This window comes from Amblyraja radiata, chromosome 1 (genome assembly GCF_010909765.2).
Source record: "Amblyraja radiata isolate CabotCenter1 chromosome 1, sAmbRad1.1.pri, whole genome shotgun sequence".
Taxonomy (NCBI): Eukaryota; Metazoa; Chordata; class Chondrichthyes; order Rajiformes; family Rajidae; genus Amblyraja; species Amblyraja radiata.
The window spans coordinates 53707660-53725731 of record NC_045956.1 but is presented as its reverse complement, the minus strand read 5'-3'; the positions used below and the strand labels follow the sequence as shown (position 1 = coordinate 53725731).

At 44.6% G+C, this 18072-nt stretch overlaps 1 long non-coding RNA gene across 1 annotated transcript in view; it reads right to left on the bottom strand.

Annotated features, from left to right (window-relative positions):
• Positions 1–18072, bottom strand: part of LOC116973850 — a 57662-nt gene that overhangs the window by 8886 nt on the left and 30704 nt on the right. The window contains exon 2 of the long non-coding RNA XR_004412155.1: positions 14664–14763. This is a non-coding gene — a long non-coding RNA (uncharacterized LOC116973850). The remainder of the gene's footprint in view (positions 1–14663; positions 14764–18072) is intronic.

Here is an 18072-nt window from a genome sequence, read left to right as displayed (position 1 = left end):
TCTCGGGTTGAGAACGACGACGGAAAGCTCCAAAAGCCGTTCGACTAGCCCCGACCCGGGATAGATTGCCCGACGCGGGGGAACTGAGATTCCCCCCTCCCCTATGCAGGAACTTGATCGGCCCGACGAGGAGGCCCACCACCGGCTAAGGGAGTAAGATCGTCCCGTCAACGGAAGTTTAGAGGCCGCCGACCGCTGGAGGACAAAGAAGGGAGAGACTGAACTTTTTTCGCCCACATATAATGTATAGTGAGGAATGTGGAGTAGTCACTGTGGCGGATGCTTATGTTAAAATGTATTTTGTGTGTTCTGTTGCTTTTTATTGGTATGACCATATGGCAAATTAAATTTCGCATATGTTGCAAAGCATAATTGGCTAATAAAGTATGATTATGATTATGATGATTAATGTCACATAAAAGCACAGGACCCAAACTTCCAGAAAATGTTTGAGGCAATTGTAAGGGGTCGGGTTTTCAAGTTTTTTATTGGCTTCCTGTGCGATATTTGAAGTCTCATCCTTGCTCTCAAAATACATTAGTGCTTACAAAATTGTGGCTTGATAAAATGCAAGGCCCCACCATCACTGCAAGATGATTGCGGTATTGACTTCATTGGGAGGTGGGATTGGGAAAAAAGGGAATTGGAAGCAGGAGGATTTCTGACAATGAGGGCATAGCTGTAAGGTGAGAAGGGATAACATTTAAAAGCAGATATGTGGGCCTGTTTTTTTTGAGAGAGTGGTAGGTACCGCGATGGGCTGCCGGCGCAGTAGTGGAGTCTTTTGCAATAGTAGCATTTTAGATGGGTATGCAGGGAATATTAGGGTGTGGGTCACGTGCAGGCAGAGGAGATTAGTTGAAGTCAGTATCATGTTTGGCATGGACACTGTGGGCCTGTTCCTGTGCTGTACTGTTCTACAGTATGTTTTATCATTCCATACTCCAGTTACCTATGTATACGTGCTCAATAAAGCCAATCTACTAACATGTCCAGAGTGGTTTAGCTTTGTTTAGTTTAGTTTATTATTGTCAGGTGTAGCGAGGTACACGTGACAAGCTTTTGTTTTTGTGCTATCCAGTCAAAGAAAAGACTATACATTATTACAATCAAGTCCTTCACATTACACAGATAAGGGATAACGGGTATAATGATTACTGCAATATAAAGGCCAATAATGTCTTACTGCCAAGGCCAGCATTCATTTCACACCCTTAACTATCCTTGACCTGAGCAACTCGGGCAGCACAATGGCACAGTGGTAGCGTTGTTGCCTTACAGCGCCAGAGACCCGGGTTCGATCCTGACTGCAGGTGCTGTTTGTACAGAGATTGAACGTACTCCCTGTGACCGCATGGGTTTTCTCCGGGTGCTCCAGTTTCTTCCCACACTCCAAAGATGTGCAGGTTTGTAGGTTAATTGGCTATGGTAAAAAAATTATAAATTGTCCCTAATGTGTAGGATAGTGCTAGTGTATGGGGATGATCGCTGGGCTGCGTGGACTCTGTGGGTCAAAGTGTCTGATTCCGTGCTGTATCTCTAAAGTCTAAAGTCTAAACCTGCTAGTGTGTGAAGGACACTACACTGAAGGACACAGTGAGAGGAAAGCACACTGGTGTCTGGAATGGCACGTGGGGTAAGGATAACAGATCCCCATCGCTGAAGGGCATGGGTGAATTGGATTTCTTCAATCCAGTCGCTTTGTGGTCATTGTAAATGACTAATTATTTCTAGATGTACTTAAACCCCTGTCTCACGGTGCGAGTCGACCCACGAGTGACCCCGAGTTTAAAACAAATTAAACTTGTGGTAATCACGTACAATTAACGTAGCGGGAACGTCGGAACTCGTGGACGCAACTTAGCGACCCGTGGCGCTAATGGCAGGTACCCGGGAAACTTGTTAACTCTTGAAAAACTTTAAACACAGTTGCCGGACTTTGCGCATGACGTCGCGAGGCCCGGGCCAAAACTCCTCAGCTGGCCCGCTGGCTAGGCTTTGTGTTCTGCTGCACGCAAAGTCCAGCACTCCATCCAACTCATGAACCGATGGTCGGCCATGAGAAGGAGGGGTGGTGGTGTCGGCGATAAGCGAAGATCCGAAGGTCGGACAGCTGGCCGGGCTGCCGACCGACGGGGCCATGGACGAGGCACTGCTGCTGCACTCCATGGGCTGCACTACGTTGGGACATGTGAGGCGCGGCCTGACGTGGCGCTCCGACCCGACAGTCCTCTCAACCCGAGTAGTAGCAGTCAAATGTGGGACAAACCAATTTAGCCCAATATACAGGGTGTCCCGGCTAATACGGGACAGTTGGCAACTCTATTCCTTCTCTACCCTACCCTACCCCACCAACCTTCATCAGCTCCTCAATCACATTCCCCTCTACCTTGCCACTGAGCGGTGGCATGATGGCAATGACTGAGTGGCCACACGGGCTACTCAATTCCTCACAGTTTGCCATGGGTCTCCTGAAACAGGCACGAGGCTACGCGGCAACAGAGGCCAGAGTCACATTGGGAAGCAGCCGGGAAAGGAGCATTTAATTGCTCCGACATTGACCATCACACAAATGTTTTTTACCTGAAACCTCCCCTTTTTACTGATGCATCAGTTTAGTCCAACTGCCCCTTCTTTCCAGATTGTTTTGTGAAGTAAACTCCCCTTTCATTTTGGAGAAGTCGTGCCCATATCTATGGATCTCATTAAAAACCCGTTGTTTGAAATAACAAAGCACCAAGTAGAGAGTAACGTCAAGTTACAGTCAAGAGGAATGCATGGTCCAAAGAATGGAACATAGAACAGTACAGCACAGGAACAGGTCCTTCGGCCCACAAGGTTTGTGTCCACCCCTTTGCCAAGTTGAATTTATCTCCCTTGCCTGTACGTGATCCATGTCCCTCCATTCCCTGCATTTCCATGTGCCTATCTAAAAGCCTCTTAAACATCACTATCATATCTGCCTCCACACCAACCCTGGCAATGTGTCCCAGGCCCCCACCATTGAGTAAAAGACTTGCCCGGTACATCTCCATTAAACTTTCCCCCTCTCACCTTACGCCCTCTTGTATTGCACATTTCCACCTAGGGAAAAAGCTTCTCAGTCTACCCTATCTATGCCTCTCATAATTTTCTATACTTCTTTCAAGTTCAAGTTCAAGTTCAAGTTACATTTATTGTCACATGCACCAATTGGTACAGTGAGATTTGAGTTACCATAGAGCCATACAAATAAAAAGAACACAATATACGATAGAATTTAACATGAACATTCCCACACAGCAGAATCAACGTTTCCCACTGTGAGGGAAGGCAATAAACTTCAGTCATCTTCCTCTTTGTTCACACGTGGTCGGAGCCTGTGAGCCCTCTGCAGTCGCCGCTATGGCGGCCCGATGTACAGGCCCTTCAAGTCTCCCCTCAACCTCTGACGTTCCAGAGAAAATAATCCAAGTGCATCCAACCTGTAGCTGAAACCCTCTAATCTACGTAACTTTCTAGTAAAGATAGACACAAAGTGCTGGAGTAATTCAGGGGGTCAGGCAGCATCGTTCTCCAGAGATGCTGCTTGATTCACTGAGTTACTCCAGCACTTTGGCACTTCGTGTGTATCTTTGGTATAAACTAATATCTGCAGTTCCTTGTTTCTACATCTTTCTGGTAAACCACCTCTGCACCCTCTCCACAGCTTCCACATCTTTCCTGTAATGGGGCAACCAGAACTGCACACAATGCAGCCCAACCAAAGAGCTACATCACGACTTCAAACCTTCCAATATAAAAATGCGCTGGATATTGCTGCAAGTTCTATACTGAATTCAAATTCAAGAGCTTCAAATTCCTGGGCGTGCACATCTCTGAAGATCTTTCCTGGTCCGAGAACACTAATGCAATTATCAAGAAAGCTCATCAGCGCCTCTACTTCCTGAGAAGATTACGGAGAGTCGGTTTGTCAAGGAAGACTCTCTCTAACTTCTACAGGTGCACAGTAGAGAGCACGCTGACCAGTTGCATCGTGGCTTGGTTCGGCAATTTGAGTGCCATGGAGAGGAAGAGACTACAAAAAGTAGTAAACACTGCCCATTCCATCATCGGCTCTGACCACTTTAAGCATGGTGCAAGGCCACCGAATTCAAGTGCAGTTTCATACCACTTCAAGCAGGGTGCAAGGCCACGAAAGACAGCGAGTCGTGACCTCTCCCTCCTCCGTCTTGCAGAGACTGAGCCACGCCCACACTTCTGGGTTTTATAGCCCCTCCCCCCTCCCATCAGAAGGGGCATGTGTGTGAGTGGGTGATGGATGGTCGACGCAGACTTGGTGGGCCGAAACATTTCTCTATTCCCTCAACAGTTACTGCCTGATCAGCATCTTGTTTAATGCTCAATAATCTCCTGCACCTGTATTCTGCCAATACCAGCCGTGTCTTCACTTGTCAAGATGCTAAACTCTCTGAGTCACATCTTCACTCCCCACTTCTCCTAAATACTACCTAATTGACCACGTTTTTCACATCCTAAACCTTTTTTGGCTGGCTCTTAGTTTGCTCTGGTCGCCTTCCTGAGAAACATATTTAGAACGTGTTGCTTACAGTAGAGAGGCACTTATATAATAATTGTAAATGTGAAAGAATAGGAAGTGTGGCCTGCATTAAAATAGCATCTTCAATAGCAGTCCCAAGTAACGTGGATAAAGAGTGGAAGACAATTTGACACAGCAAGATTCTCACACTGAGCTTTGAGGTAAATATTTACAGGTGACCCCCGTCCTAGGAAATGCTTGCCATGGACACTGTGGACCGAAGGTCCTGTTCCTGTGCTGCACTGTTCTATGTTCTACGGTTTCCTCCCTCACTCCAAAGATAGTTTGCAGGTTAAATGGCTTTGGTAAAAATTGTAAATTGTCCCTAGTGCATAGGATAGTGTTAGTGTACGGGGTGATCGCTGGATAAGTGTGGACGCGGTAGTATGAAGGGCCTGTTTCCACACTGTATCGCTAAAGTCTGAAATTTAAAGTCTAATAAGCGCCAATTGAAAAATTAGGCAGTAGTGTGTAAATTCTGTGAGAGCAAATATCTGTAGCTTGAACAGCCGTAAATATGCGGGTTGTCTAATTGAGGGGTAAATATTGGCTTAGATAAAGGGAGAGGACCCTTTTAGACACAAACCGCAGATGTTGGTTTACAAGAAAAGAGGCAAAGTGTAAGTCAGTGGGTCAGGAGGTATCTCTGGAGAACATGTTTGAGCTCCATTCTTCTTCCTGGTTAGAATGGGAGAGGAGAATAGGGAATGCTGTGCTGTGTCTTTCCCTCAATTTTCTTTCCTTCCGTCCCAACCAAAACTGACCATGGTTGGGGAAATCCAGGCCAAATCTCCGAATATATCCTGGGATCCATTGGGTAAACATCACTGCAGAAACAGTGTCACCACAAGAGGTGTCACTCTACAACCTAAAGTGCTCAATGCCACTCTTAAGGCAACCATTTGCCTGCCACCCTACCTCACCATTTGCAAAAAAAAGCTAAATAAAATTTATTGCGCTCATACTGAAACCAATTGTTTTGTGGTGAGAAGAAAAACATTTCTGTTCAAAATTTCCCCCACTTTTCCTGTTAACAATGGGTGAATCATTTGGACTTTTTAGAAAAGTACTAGACTAAGTGGGCCCCCGTTGGGTCCCATGTTCACATGGGAGGGCTGGTCCCCCAACACAATATTTCACCTCACCACCAATTCCAATATTGGTGGCCAGTGGGGAGGGGGGGCTTTCTGGAGCGCTAGTATGTGTGTTGTGGGCTGAAGCGACTGGTTTCCGGAGGGCTAGTATGGACATTGTGGGCCAAATGGGTTCTTGAGGTGGCAGCTCAGTCACTCAAGCCTGATGTGCTGGCAGCTCACTCACAGCTGGTGGGCTGGCAGTTGACTCACGGCTATTCCTTGAAATTCAATTTCAAGCAGGGTGCAAGACCACCAAATTCAAATGCAGTTTCCTACCATTTCAAGCAGGGTGCAAGGCCACCAAATTCAAGTGCAGTTTCATACCACTTCAAGCAGGGTGCAAGGCCACCAAATTCAGGTGCAGTTTCTGTCCAACTTCAAGCAGGGTGCAAGGCCACCGAATTCAAGTGCAGTTTCATACCACTTCAAGCAGGGTGCAATGCCACCAAATTCAAGTGCAGATTCATACCACTTCAAGCTGGGTGCAAGGCCACCAAATTCAAGTGCCGTTTCATACCACTTCAAGGAGGGTGCATGGCCACCAAATTCAAGTGCAATTTCGTACCACTTCAAGCAGGGTGCAAGGCCACCAAATTCAAGTGCAGTTTCATACCACTTCAAGCAGGGTGCAAGGCCACCAAAGTGCAGTTTCATACCATTTCATGCAGGGTGCAAGGCCACCACATTCAAATGCAGTTTCATACCATTTCAAGCAGGGTGAAACCACCATAAAACCACACAAAACACCACACAAAACACCACATAAACACCACACAAAACACCACACTCACAGTTCAGTGTGTTCAGTTGATTCACAGCTCAGACAGTCGTGACCTCTCTCTCCCCCATCTTGCAGAGACTGAGCCACACCCACACTTCCGGGTTTTATAATCCCCCCCCCCCCTCCCACTGGAAGGGGTGTGCCCTTCATGCGTGATTGACAGGAGAGAGATTCTCAACATTTTTTAAACACTAATAAAACTTTATTTTTCATTGATGGGAAGAATCCTCTGCACCTGATGGCCAAAAATCACAGCCGTAAGTGGTAGCGTTTTATCTAGAATCAATATAGAGTGCTAACAGGAAGTTGTCAAGTTTAGACTTTTAATCATTTGCCATTTTAAACCAACCACCACCAACCATTTGCTATGCTTTATTTTGAACCAACCATCACCAACCATTTGCTGTGCTTTAATTCAAACCAACCACATATTCATTATCAAACCACATTAAGGGCACTCAAGGTCAGTAAAACCATACTCACAGTTTAGTAGACATGTGTTCAGTGTTATTCACAGCTCAGACTGAGAGACGTGACCCTCTTGCTCCCCCATCTTGCAGAGACTAAATGAGGCACTCAACACTTCTGTGTTTTATAGTCCCTCTGGAAGGGGCTTGGCCTTCAGGAGAGAGAATCTCAACATTTTTTAAACACTAACAGCTCTTATTTTTCATCGATGGGAAAAATCCTCTTGTCCTGCACAGCGGAGGGGGACTCTGAGTAAGATGGCCAAAAATCACAGCTGTAAGTGGCAGCGTTTTTTCTAAAATCAATATACAGAACAACAGGAATTAGTCAAGATCAGACTTTTAGTAATATAGATGGTGTAAAGTTAGTAGACTCCACTGAGGTGTTGATTCCATCTGTATCCCAATACTCCACCTCAATTCAAGTTCAAGTTCTGCGTCGACCATCCATCACCCACTCACACACATCTGAAGAAGGGTTTCGGCCCGAAACGTTGCCTATTTCCTTCGCTCCACCCGCTGAGTTTCTTCAGCACTTTTGTCTACCTTCGATTTTCCAGCATCTGCAGTTCCTTCTTAAACACATCTATATTATCCCACTTTCTCATCCACTCCCTCCATACTAAGGACAATTTACAGAGGCCAATTAACCTACTAACCCGCACATCTTTGGGATGTGGAAGGAAACCAGACAAGATCCGGACGAAACCCACGTGGTCAAAGTGGAAACTCCACGCAGGTAGCACCTGAGGTCAGGATCAAATCTAGGTCTGTGGCATTGTGAGGCAGGAGCTCACCACTACCAGCTGTGCCACTGTGCCATCCTGAGGGGTTTCTGGGGGGTTGCAATTACAGTGATTGGGAGAGGTGTGGATATAGAGCAATCTGAAAATCTTTAATAAGAGACTAGGGGTCATTGCAGGTCGGTGCGCAGTAAGATTGGATGGCTACAGCAGAGCACTGAATAGTCTCACTCCTTTAGAGTAGGGACAATGGGAAAATTATCATGATAATTTTGGAAAAGACCATTGGACCAAAAGGCATAGAGACAGAATTAGGTCATTCAGCCCATCACGTCTACTCCACCATTCGATCATGGCTGATCTCAACCCCATTCTCCCGTCTTCTCCCCATAATCTTTGACACCATTACTAATCAAGAACCTATCAATCTCCACTTTAAAAATACCCACTGATTTGACCGCCACAGCCGACTGTGGCAATGAATTCCACAAATTCACCACCCTCTGGCTAAAGAAATTCCACCTCATTTCCATTTTAAAGTGTATGTCCTTTTATTCTGAGGCTGTGCCCTATGGTTCTAAATTCTCTGGTCCCATCAAAATAATTTACAGGAGTCGATGCCTCAAAGGCAACCAGATTCGTCAGAGACCCTGACGACCCTGGCCATGCTCTCATTTCACTCCTGTCTTCGGGAAGAACGTATAAGAGCCTGAAAACTGATACGTCCAGGTTCAAGAACAGCTTCTTCCCTACAACCATCAGGCTATTGAACACTACAACCTCCATATATCTTCCAAACTATATAGACTAATGCGCATTATTTTTGACTTTGCACTATTATTGTTTTTTTATTTGTCTTTTTTTATATATGTACTGAACTTTCTTTTGATGTTTTTTATGTGTTTTATATATCAATTGTGCTGCTGCAAGGATGAATTTAATTGTTCTGTTTGGGGACTTATGTCAATAAAACACTCTCTTCTTGACTCTCCCATTCTGGCTCTAAGACTCTGACACCGGTTCTCGAACGAGACGCTGGATCTAGACTCTGATACTCAAAGTCACAACAGGGTAACCGGAGCCCGAAAGAAGGTCGCAGAGGTGGAGACAGATGATGCCAACAAGCGCATGGGTTTTTGTCAGCACTGGTCCAGTACTCGTTGAAGTTTAGAAGAATAAGGGGGACATACAGAATAGTGCAAGTGTTTGATAGAGTGGATGTGGAGAGGTTGTTTCCACAAGTGGGAGAGTTTAGGACTAGAGGTTATAGCCTCAGAATTAAAGGATGTTTTTGTTTTAGGAAGGGGATGAGGAGAAATTTATTTGGTCAGAGAGTGGTGAATCTGTGGAATTCTTTGCCACAGAAAGCTGTGGAGGGCAAGTCAGTGGATAGTTTTAAGGCAGAGATAGATAGATTCTTGATTAATACAGGTGTTAGAGGTTACGGGGAGAAGGCAGGAGAATGGGGTTAGGAGGGAGAGATAGATCAGCCATGATTGAATGGCAGAGTAGACTTGATGGGCCAAATGTTTTATGGATGTATGGAAACCTAATTTCTTCTATGTAAAGCACTTTGGTTTCAACGCAAGTTGATTTAAACCTGCTTTATAAATAAAAATTACTTACTTACTATTCCCATCACTCATGACCTTCTGTCCGATAAGGTCATGGGACACTCTGGGAATTCCAGCTGCCCACTGACGTTACAGTCGGTCATGGGACCAGCTTCAGCCTCCAGGAAAACAGTCTCAGACGAGGAAGCAGCAGTCTGAACAGGCAGTAGGATCAGCAGCACTCAAACATCCAGCGCCTGTATATGCCTGCCACATGCTTGTTGAAAAGTTCTCCCTGCGGGATAGTTATCTATTTGTGGTTTTCATTGTAGAGTTGTTGTGCCACAGAAATAAATTACAGACTGAGAGTTAGGGAGAGCACAGGGTATCAAACTAAACCTGCCCACACTTTAAACAGTTGGGATGTGGAACTGTATCAAACTTCAAAACATATGTGTGTGAGCGTGTGTGTGTACACGTGCATATGTGTCAGTGCGTGTATGTCTGTTTGTGCATGTGTTTATGCATCTGTATGTATATCTGTGTCTGTATGTGTGTGTGTCAATGTGCGTGTGTGCGCTTGTGTGCGTCTCTGTATGTCTGCATACATGTGAGTGAGTGCCTGTGTATGCATATCTCTGTGTGTGCATGTGTGCATATGCGAGTGTGTGTCTCTGTGTATGTCTGCGTACATGTGTGAGTGAGTGCCTGTGTATGCATATATGTGTGCATGCATGTGTGTGTGTGTGCGTGCGCGTGTGCGTGTGAGTGTGCATGCGTGCGTGCGCGCGCGTGTGTGTGTGTGTGTGTGTGTGCGTGTGTGTGTGCGCGCGTCTGCATGTGAGATCCTTGTCTCCTTGTTAACGATTGTTGGCTTTGTGCCACAATTCTGCTCCTGTCCCTGTGCCGGGGTGATATTTCCCTTTATGTACACACTCACGAGAAGTGTGTCACTTTGAAATAGACTCAGTTCTGTATCTGTCCTGACGCTCGTCCAACCACCTGTGGTGTTACCAACCTCCTTCATAAACCTAGCAGAGGGATCACATGGTAATCACGGTTGTTTTTGAGCCTCCCGACCCGGCACATTCCTGTCCACCTCGCTCACCCTCAGAGTCCCACACCTGGCATGACTCACCCCGAGACCGACTCCTCTCCATCGTAGGTTCCTGGCTTTGTTTTCTGCTTGTCTCTCTTCACCCCGGTATCGGGTTGTCATACCTGGCTATTGTCCCTGGGACCTGGCCAGTGTGACTCCCCCACTGTGATATGACTCATTGAATTACACGCCATTGTCATGGACTCGAATGCTTACATTCCAGCAGAATTCCCAGTGCTCGGGTTACCGAGAGATTCCAAGACCAACAAGTCACCCTCATGTTAGGTCTGCTTATACAGAGGGTGATCTCAGTTTGGGAACTTAATTTAAAAAAACAACTCCATCACAAGTATATGCCAAATAAAACCAAAATAACTCTTCATGGAGGGACTGATTGAGGAGATAGTTCTTTGAAATCGGATCTCAGTGCGGGAGAGTTTACTGGGTGTACACAATGCAGACGGGACAGAGGAGGCCACCTGAAATTTAGGGATGTAGAAACAAGGAACAGCAGATACACAAAAAGACACAAAGTGCTGGAGTAACTCTGTGGGTCAGGCAGCATCTCTGGAGAGCATGGCTAGGTGACATTTCAGGTTGAGCCCCTTCAGACTGAAGAAGGATTGTAAGCGGCAGGGGAGGCAGTGCAATCCAAGGGTGACATCAGCACCTGTCGATAGGTCCATCCACAATAACCAAAATCCATTATAAGAATTACCGTTAAAACTAGGGTTTACTGTATTATCGAAACTATGTATCTCAAAGGGCATAAAAAGACACATGTTGAGGCATGGGGAAGACTTGAATCAGAAGACATAGTTATAAGATAAGAGGACAGTTATTTAAAACTGACTTCTGCTGGTACCTCTTCTCACAGAGGGTGGTGAATGTCTGGCATTGTCTACTCCAGAAGGTGGAGGTGTTTAAAAAGGTGGTAGAGAGATTTTTGAACGATTGAGGTATCGAGGGCCACGCGGATCTGGCACAAAAGATTCATGGAGTCATACAGCATGGAAACAAGCCCTTCGGCCCATTGCGTTCATGCCATCCAAGATGCCCAATCTAAGCAAGTTTCATTTGTCCACATTTAGCCCATATCCCTTTCTATCCATGTACTTGTCCAAGTGTCTTTTAAATGCTGTACCTACCTCAACTACCTTCTTTGGCAGCTTCTTCCAAACACCCACTGTCACAGAGCCATAGAATGTTACATAGCATGGAAACAGGCCCTTCAGCTCAATTTGCCCACACTGCCCAACATGTGCCAAGGCCTGAGGCAGAATGGAGGGGCATGCTTGATGGGCCAGGTGGTCTACGTCTGCGTGTATGCATATGTGTACCTCTGGTAGGTACAGCATGGTACAATGGTTCTGAACTTAAAGAAAGGTAACTTTGAGGGTATGAGACGTGAATTGGCCAAGATTGACTGGCAATTAATTCTAAAAGGGTTGACGGTGGATATGCAATGGAAGACATTTAAAGACTGCATGGATGAACTACAAAAATTGTTCATCCCAGTTTGGCAAAAGAATAAATCAGGGAAGGTAGTGCATCCATGGATAACAAGGGAAATCAGGGATAGTATCAAAGCGAAGGATGATGCGTACAAATTAGCCAGAAAAAGCAGCATACCGGAGGACTGGGAGAAATTCAGAGACCAGCAGAGGAGGACAAAGGGCTTAATTAGGAAAGGAAAAATAGATTATGAAAGAAAACTGGCAGGGAACATAAAAACTGACTGCAAAAGTTTTTATAGATATGTGAAAAGAAAGAGATTAGTTAAAACAAATGTAGGTCCCTTGCAGTCAGAAACAGGTGAGTTGATCATGGGGAACAAGGATATGGCGGACCAATTGAATAACTACTTTGGTTCCGTCTTCACTAAGGAAGACATAAATAATCTGCCGGAAATAGCAGGGGAACGCGGGTCAAAGGAGTTGGAGGAATTGAGTGAAATCCAGGTTAGCCGGGAAGTGGTGTTGGGTAAATTAAATGGATTAAAGGCCGATAAATCCCCAGGGCCAGATAGGCTGCATCCCAGAGTACTTAAGGAAGTAGCTCCAGAAATAGTGGATGCATTAGTAATAATCTTTCAAAACTCTTTAGATTCTGGAGTAGTTCCTGAGGATTGGCGGGTAGCAAACGTAACCCCACTTTTTAAGAAGGGAGGGAGAGAGAAAACGGGGAATTACAGACCAGTTAGTCTAACATCGGTAGTGGGGAAACTGCTAGAGTCAGTTATTAAAGATGGGATAGCAGCACATTTGGAAAGTGGTGAAATCATTGGACAAAGTCAGCATGGATTTACAAAAGGTAAATCATGTCTGACGAATCTTATAGAATTTTTCGAGGATGTAACTAGTAGCGTGGATAGGGGAGAACCAGTGGATGTGGTGTATCTGGACTTCCAGAAGGCTTTCGACAAGGTCCCACATAAGAGATTAGCTTACAAACTTAAAGCACACGGCATTGGGGGTTCAGTATTGATGTGGATAGAGAACTGGCTGGCAAACAGGAAGCAAAGAGTAGGAGTAAACGGGTCCTTTTCACAATGGCAGGCAGTGACTAGTGGGGTACCGCAAGGCTCAGTGCTGGGACCCCAGCTATTTACAATATATATTAATGATCTGGATGAGGGAATTGAAGGCAATATCTCCAAGTTTGCGGATGACACTAAGCTGGGGGGCAGTGTTAGCTGTGAGGAGGATGCTAGGAGACTGCAAGGTGACTTGGATAGGCTGGGTGAGTGGGCAAATGTTTGGCAGATGCAGTATAATGTGGATAAATGTGAGGTTATCCATTTTGGTGGCAAAAACAGTAAAGCAGACTATTATCTAAATGGTGGCCGACTAGGAAAAGGGGAGATGCAGCGAGACCTGGGTGTCATGGTACACCAGTCATTGAAAGTGGGCATACAGGTGCAGCAGGCAGTGAAGAAAGCGAATGGTATGTTAGCTTTCATAGCAAAAGGATTTGAGTATAGGAGCAGGGAGGTTCTACTGCAGTTGTACAGGGTCTTGGTGAGACCACACCTGGAGTATTGCGTACAGTTTTGGTCTCCAAATCTGAGGAAGGACATTATTGCCATAGAGGGAGTGCAGAGAAGGTTCACCAGACTGATTCCTGGGATGTCAGGACTGTCTTATGAAGAAAGACTGGATAGACTTGGTTTATACTCTCTAGAATTTAGGAGATTGAGAGGGGATCTTATAGAAACTTACAAAATTCTTAAGGGGTTGGACAGGCTAGATGCAGGAAGATTGCTCCCGATGTTGGGGAAGTCCAGGACAAGGGGTCACAGCTTAAGGATAAGGGGGAAATCCTTTAAAACCGAGATGAGAAGAACTTTTTTCACACAGAGAGTGGTGAATCTCTGGAACTCCCTGCCACAGAGGGTAGTCGAGGCCAGTTCATTGGCTATATTTAAGAGGGAGTTAGATGTGGCCCTTGTGGCTAAGGGGATCAGAGGGTATGGAGAGAAGGCAGGTACGGGATACTGAGTTGGATGATCAGCCATGATCATATTGAATGGCGGTGCAAGCTCGAAGGGCCGAATGGCCTACTCCTGCACCTAATTTCTATGTTTCTATGTTTCTATGTCCTTCACAGTATTACAATCCAAGTTTTGGGGATAATTGAAGACCCCACATTACAACTGTGCTATACTTCTGCACGCTTAGGAAGCAAAAGCTACTTTTGCTGAAGGACACAAAGTGCCTGAGTAACCTAGCAGGTCTGTCTGTCAGCCTCTCTGGCCAACATGGATAGGTGAGGTTTTGGGTCGAGACCCTTCTTCAGCACCTTGTGTCCTTTTGTATTTTAACTAGCATCTGCTGTTCTTTGTTTCTACGCATATTTTTGCCTCATTTCCTCTTTCACGTAGCTATTTGGCTTAACAGCAGAGCAACAATTAAACATTTACCTTAGGAGAATGAAGCCAAATAATTGCAACTGAGGTGACAAATGAACTGCTGTGGAATCTCCTCCACGTTTATGGTTTGTTGGGCTGTTACGCGTGCTATCATCTGTTCTTGATCACCACATTCACATATTGGAGAAGCTCGTAATTTCCTTTCTACGTAAATTGTCCACATCTGCTTGAATTTGTGTGGAAGCAATTTAGGGCAAGCATAACCTACATGGGAGATCAAAGTCAGAGACCCTGTTGTGTCAGCTCTTAACAAGGTGCTTATTTGTACTTCTTTTAAGTTCATTGCTGTTTTCCAAGTTTCAACAGGGTCAGATTGGTCTGGCTGAAGATTCAGTGGGTGGATTTAAAAAGGGAGGGACTTGCTCCAAACTTACTCTGACTGGGTTGGTTTCGTCCCGCATTCCAAAGACGTGCAAGGTCGGCGGGTTAATTACCCCACCGCAAATTGCCTCATATGTAGATGGGTGGTAGAATCTGAAAGAGAATTAAAGAGTCATGTAGTCATACTGTGTAGAAACAGGCCCATCGGCCCAACTTGCCCACACCGACCATCATGTCCAATCTACACTAGTCCCACTTGCCTCTATTTGGCCCATATCCCTCTAAACCTATCCTATCTATGTACCTGTCTAAATGATTCGTAAACATTGTGATAGTACCTGCAAATAGAAATGGAAATGTAGGGAGGATAATGGAGTTAATGGAAATGTAAGAAGGATAAAATAGGTTTGGATAGGATGAGTGTAAAAATGGGTGCTTGATAGTCAGTGCGAACTTGTTGAGCCAAAGGGCCTGTTCTGTGCTGTACTTCTCTACAATCCAGTGACTTGCAGGATGAGGGCACCAGTGAGACCCTAGTCTATGGCGAGGTGTATATTTTCCTCAATTTTGGTGAGGTTGAGGCATCGCTGCACTTAGAAGAGGAGAAAAGTTGACCAGCTCATGCAGTCAGAAAGCTGGAGAGGACCCAATGGTTTCACAGTGAACTGCAGCATCTAGCAAGACATTGGCAAGGCAGCCACCTGAAGAAGGGTTTCGACATGAAATGTCACCTATCCATGTTCTCCAGAGATACTACCTGACCCACTGAGTTACTCCAGCACTTTTTGCTCTACGCAAAATTCCAGCATCTGCAGTTCCTCCTGTCTACATTGGTAAGACAGTTGTGGATCTATTAGGCCCATACTATTGCACGGAACCCAGCTAGAGTGAATGTGGTAATTACCCCATTCCTATCACACCCCTATCATTCATGAAATGTCCTTAATTTGTCCTTAACAATTTCTGGATTAGAGTAACCCTCGTCTTGGTTTTTACATTTACTCACAACATAAAAGGAGGCCATTCAGCCTATGGAGTCTAGGCTGGCTCTAAGGGTATTCCCCTCTGCCCAATTCCCTGCTTATTTCCCTGTAACCTGTTCAGACACATACTCATCAAGTTCCCCCATTCTCCAGTCTGAAGAAGGGTCTCGACACGAATCATCCTCTATCCATGTCCTCCAAAGATGCTGCCTGATCGGCTGAGTTATTCCAACACTTTGCTTTTCACTAATGATTCCAGTATCTGCAGTTACTTGTGACACCATTCTCATATTCTTATTCCAGCACTTTGTAGAGCAAATATTTTAATTGGTTTTATTTAATCCAGCATCTGCAGTTCCTTGTTTCCCTCATTCTCCCAATGCCTCGACACACACAAGGGATTAATTTACAGTTAGTCATAGAGTTATAAAGCATTGATACAGGCCCTTCGGTCCAACTTGTCCATCACTACCTCAGCCAGTTAGTCCTCTGATTAACCTACCAACTGAAACGTCCTTAGAAGCTAGGAGGAAACCGGGGCACCCGGAGGAAACACAAGCAGTCACAGGATGAACATGCAAACTCCACACAGACAGAAGCTGAGGTCAGGATTGAACCCGAGTTACCAGAGCTGTGAAGCAAACACATTATTTGCTGCAGCTCTGTGTCTTGCCTCTTATTTTGCTGGATAAGTGGATAATTGGCGTAATAATTATAAATTTCCTGTTGCTGTGTATATTGGATTGACTGCCGTTAAATGCCATTGGAGGGGTTTAATTCAAGTGAAGCACCTTGGATGTTCCAACAAATAAAGCGGAAATTAAAAGTTACCGGTTGAGATTTAAATTAATTGATTAATGATTCTCCACTGTTTATGCTCTGCGGAAAAAAGATTGGAAGCTCAAGGCATGTTTCAATGACCTCGCGGACAGAATGTCTGAAGAATGAGTTGGGAAAACAACCTGAGAACCAGAAATTGGAAGGAAACTCGTCCAAAAAATTTTTCTTGAAAATTGGCAATTTTAAAAGACTAAACAACGGTTCAAAGAAAGCAAAGGACAAAGAGCTTCCAAGTGTGTCCCAAATTAATTTCTTGGCACTTACTACTTGCCTGAATGCTTTTTGGCAGAACAGTTTCACCTAGAGAATCTTTTAATTCAAACAACCCACAAGAAACGACTAGACTCCTGAGCTAACTCGAAAGGTACTTTCCATTGCGGTAAACCCTGGGCAAATTGAATAAATACATTGCACTGGAAGAGTGATAGGTCTAAGCTCAGACTGTTTGTGATCAACCGAAGCCAATTATGTTATTTCAGTCTAACTACTTCCATTAGCTGCCTTGGTTAAAATGGTATGCAAGAGCATGCTAGATCTAAGACAAAAGGCAGGACAGAAATGAATGATTGAGAGAAGATGTGATGAGAAACATAGAGTGCAGGCTTGACTACATATTGCCAGCCATTTAGGGGATTTTTTTTGTTCATATTATCAAGAAAGTACGTTTGGGCTCCAGCAAAAGATGTGGTTGGGCAAAATTGTGCCTATTTTATTTTAGGTGTAAAATAATTTGCTATTTTTTAAGACCTGAAATTTGAGCAGAGAAGCAACAATATGTGCAAGAAGGAGCTGCATATGTTGCTTTACACCAAAGATAGAGACAAATACTGGAGTAACTCAGCGGGTCTGGCAGCCCAGCCTCCTTTTGTCCAGAGATGCTGCCTGACCTGTTAAGTTACTCCAGCATTTTGTGTTTATCTTTAGAGACGCAACAATACTTGGCTTTGTTGTGGAATGTTGTATGTAATTGTTTACGTTACAGCAAGTCGTATAGACTTGAAACAGACTGAGATCTTTTATGCTGTAATATGCAGACACGCTTTGCAAAAACGGACTTTGCAAACCGGGATGTGATCTCGGAGATGAGCAATAGATAGAGAGAAGTTGCACTGACAACAGCCGCAAGAGTGAAAGTTTCATTTGCGGGTTTGTCAAATCTCAAACACTTTAGTTTTGAAACATAATTTACTCCAATATGAAAAATACGCTCCCTTAGATCCGAAAACATTTCTCTAACACTTTGACACTTGTTCTTTGAACTTTTCAAAATACTTTACACCGGATTCATTATTTTGTCCCTATTATAATGTCGGCAAGGCTGCAGCCAATTTATGTTCAACGAGCAGCTATTGTACAGTGTATTAGCTGAGATGATGGACTAAACAGCCTCCTTTCTTTATAAATTATCTATAAGACTTCTATGATTCTAGGTTAGATATAGAATGATCATGTGCAGTATGGACTAAATGTACAGCGGAGGACAAATGCAGAACGTCATTAACACTGACTGGAAGTAAAGATTCCTTTAAGCAGTGTTACACATTAGCCCTGCTCTTGAGAGAGAGCACTTCCAACATTACCAAAGTGAATGTATATCAAACAGTACTTCACTAGCTGCATGAATTTTGAGATAACTTCA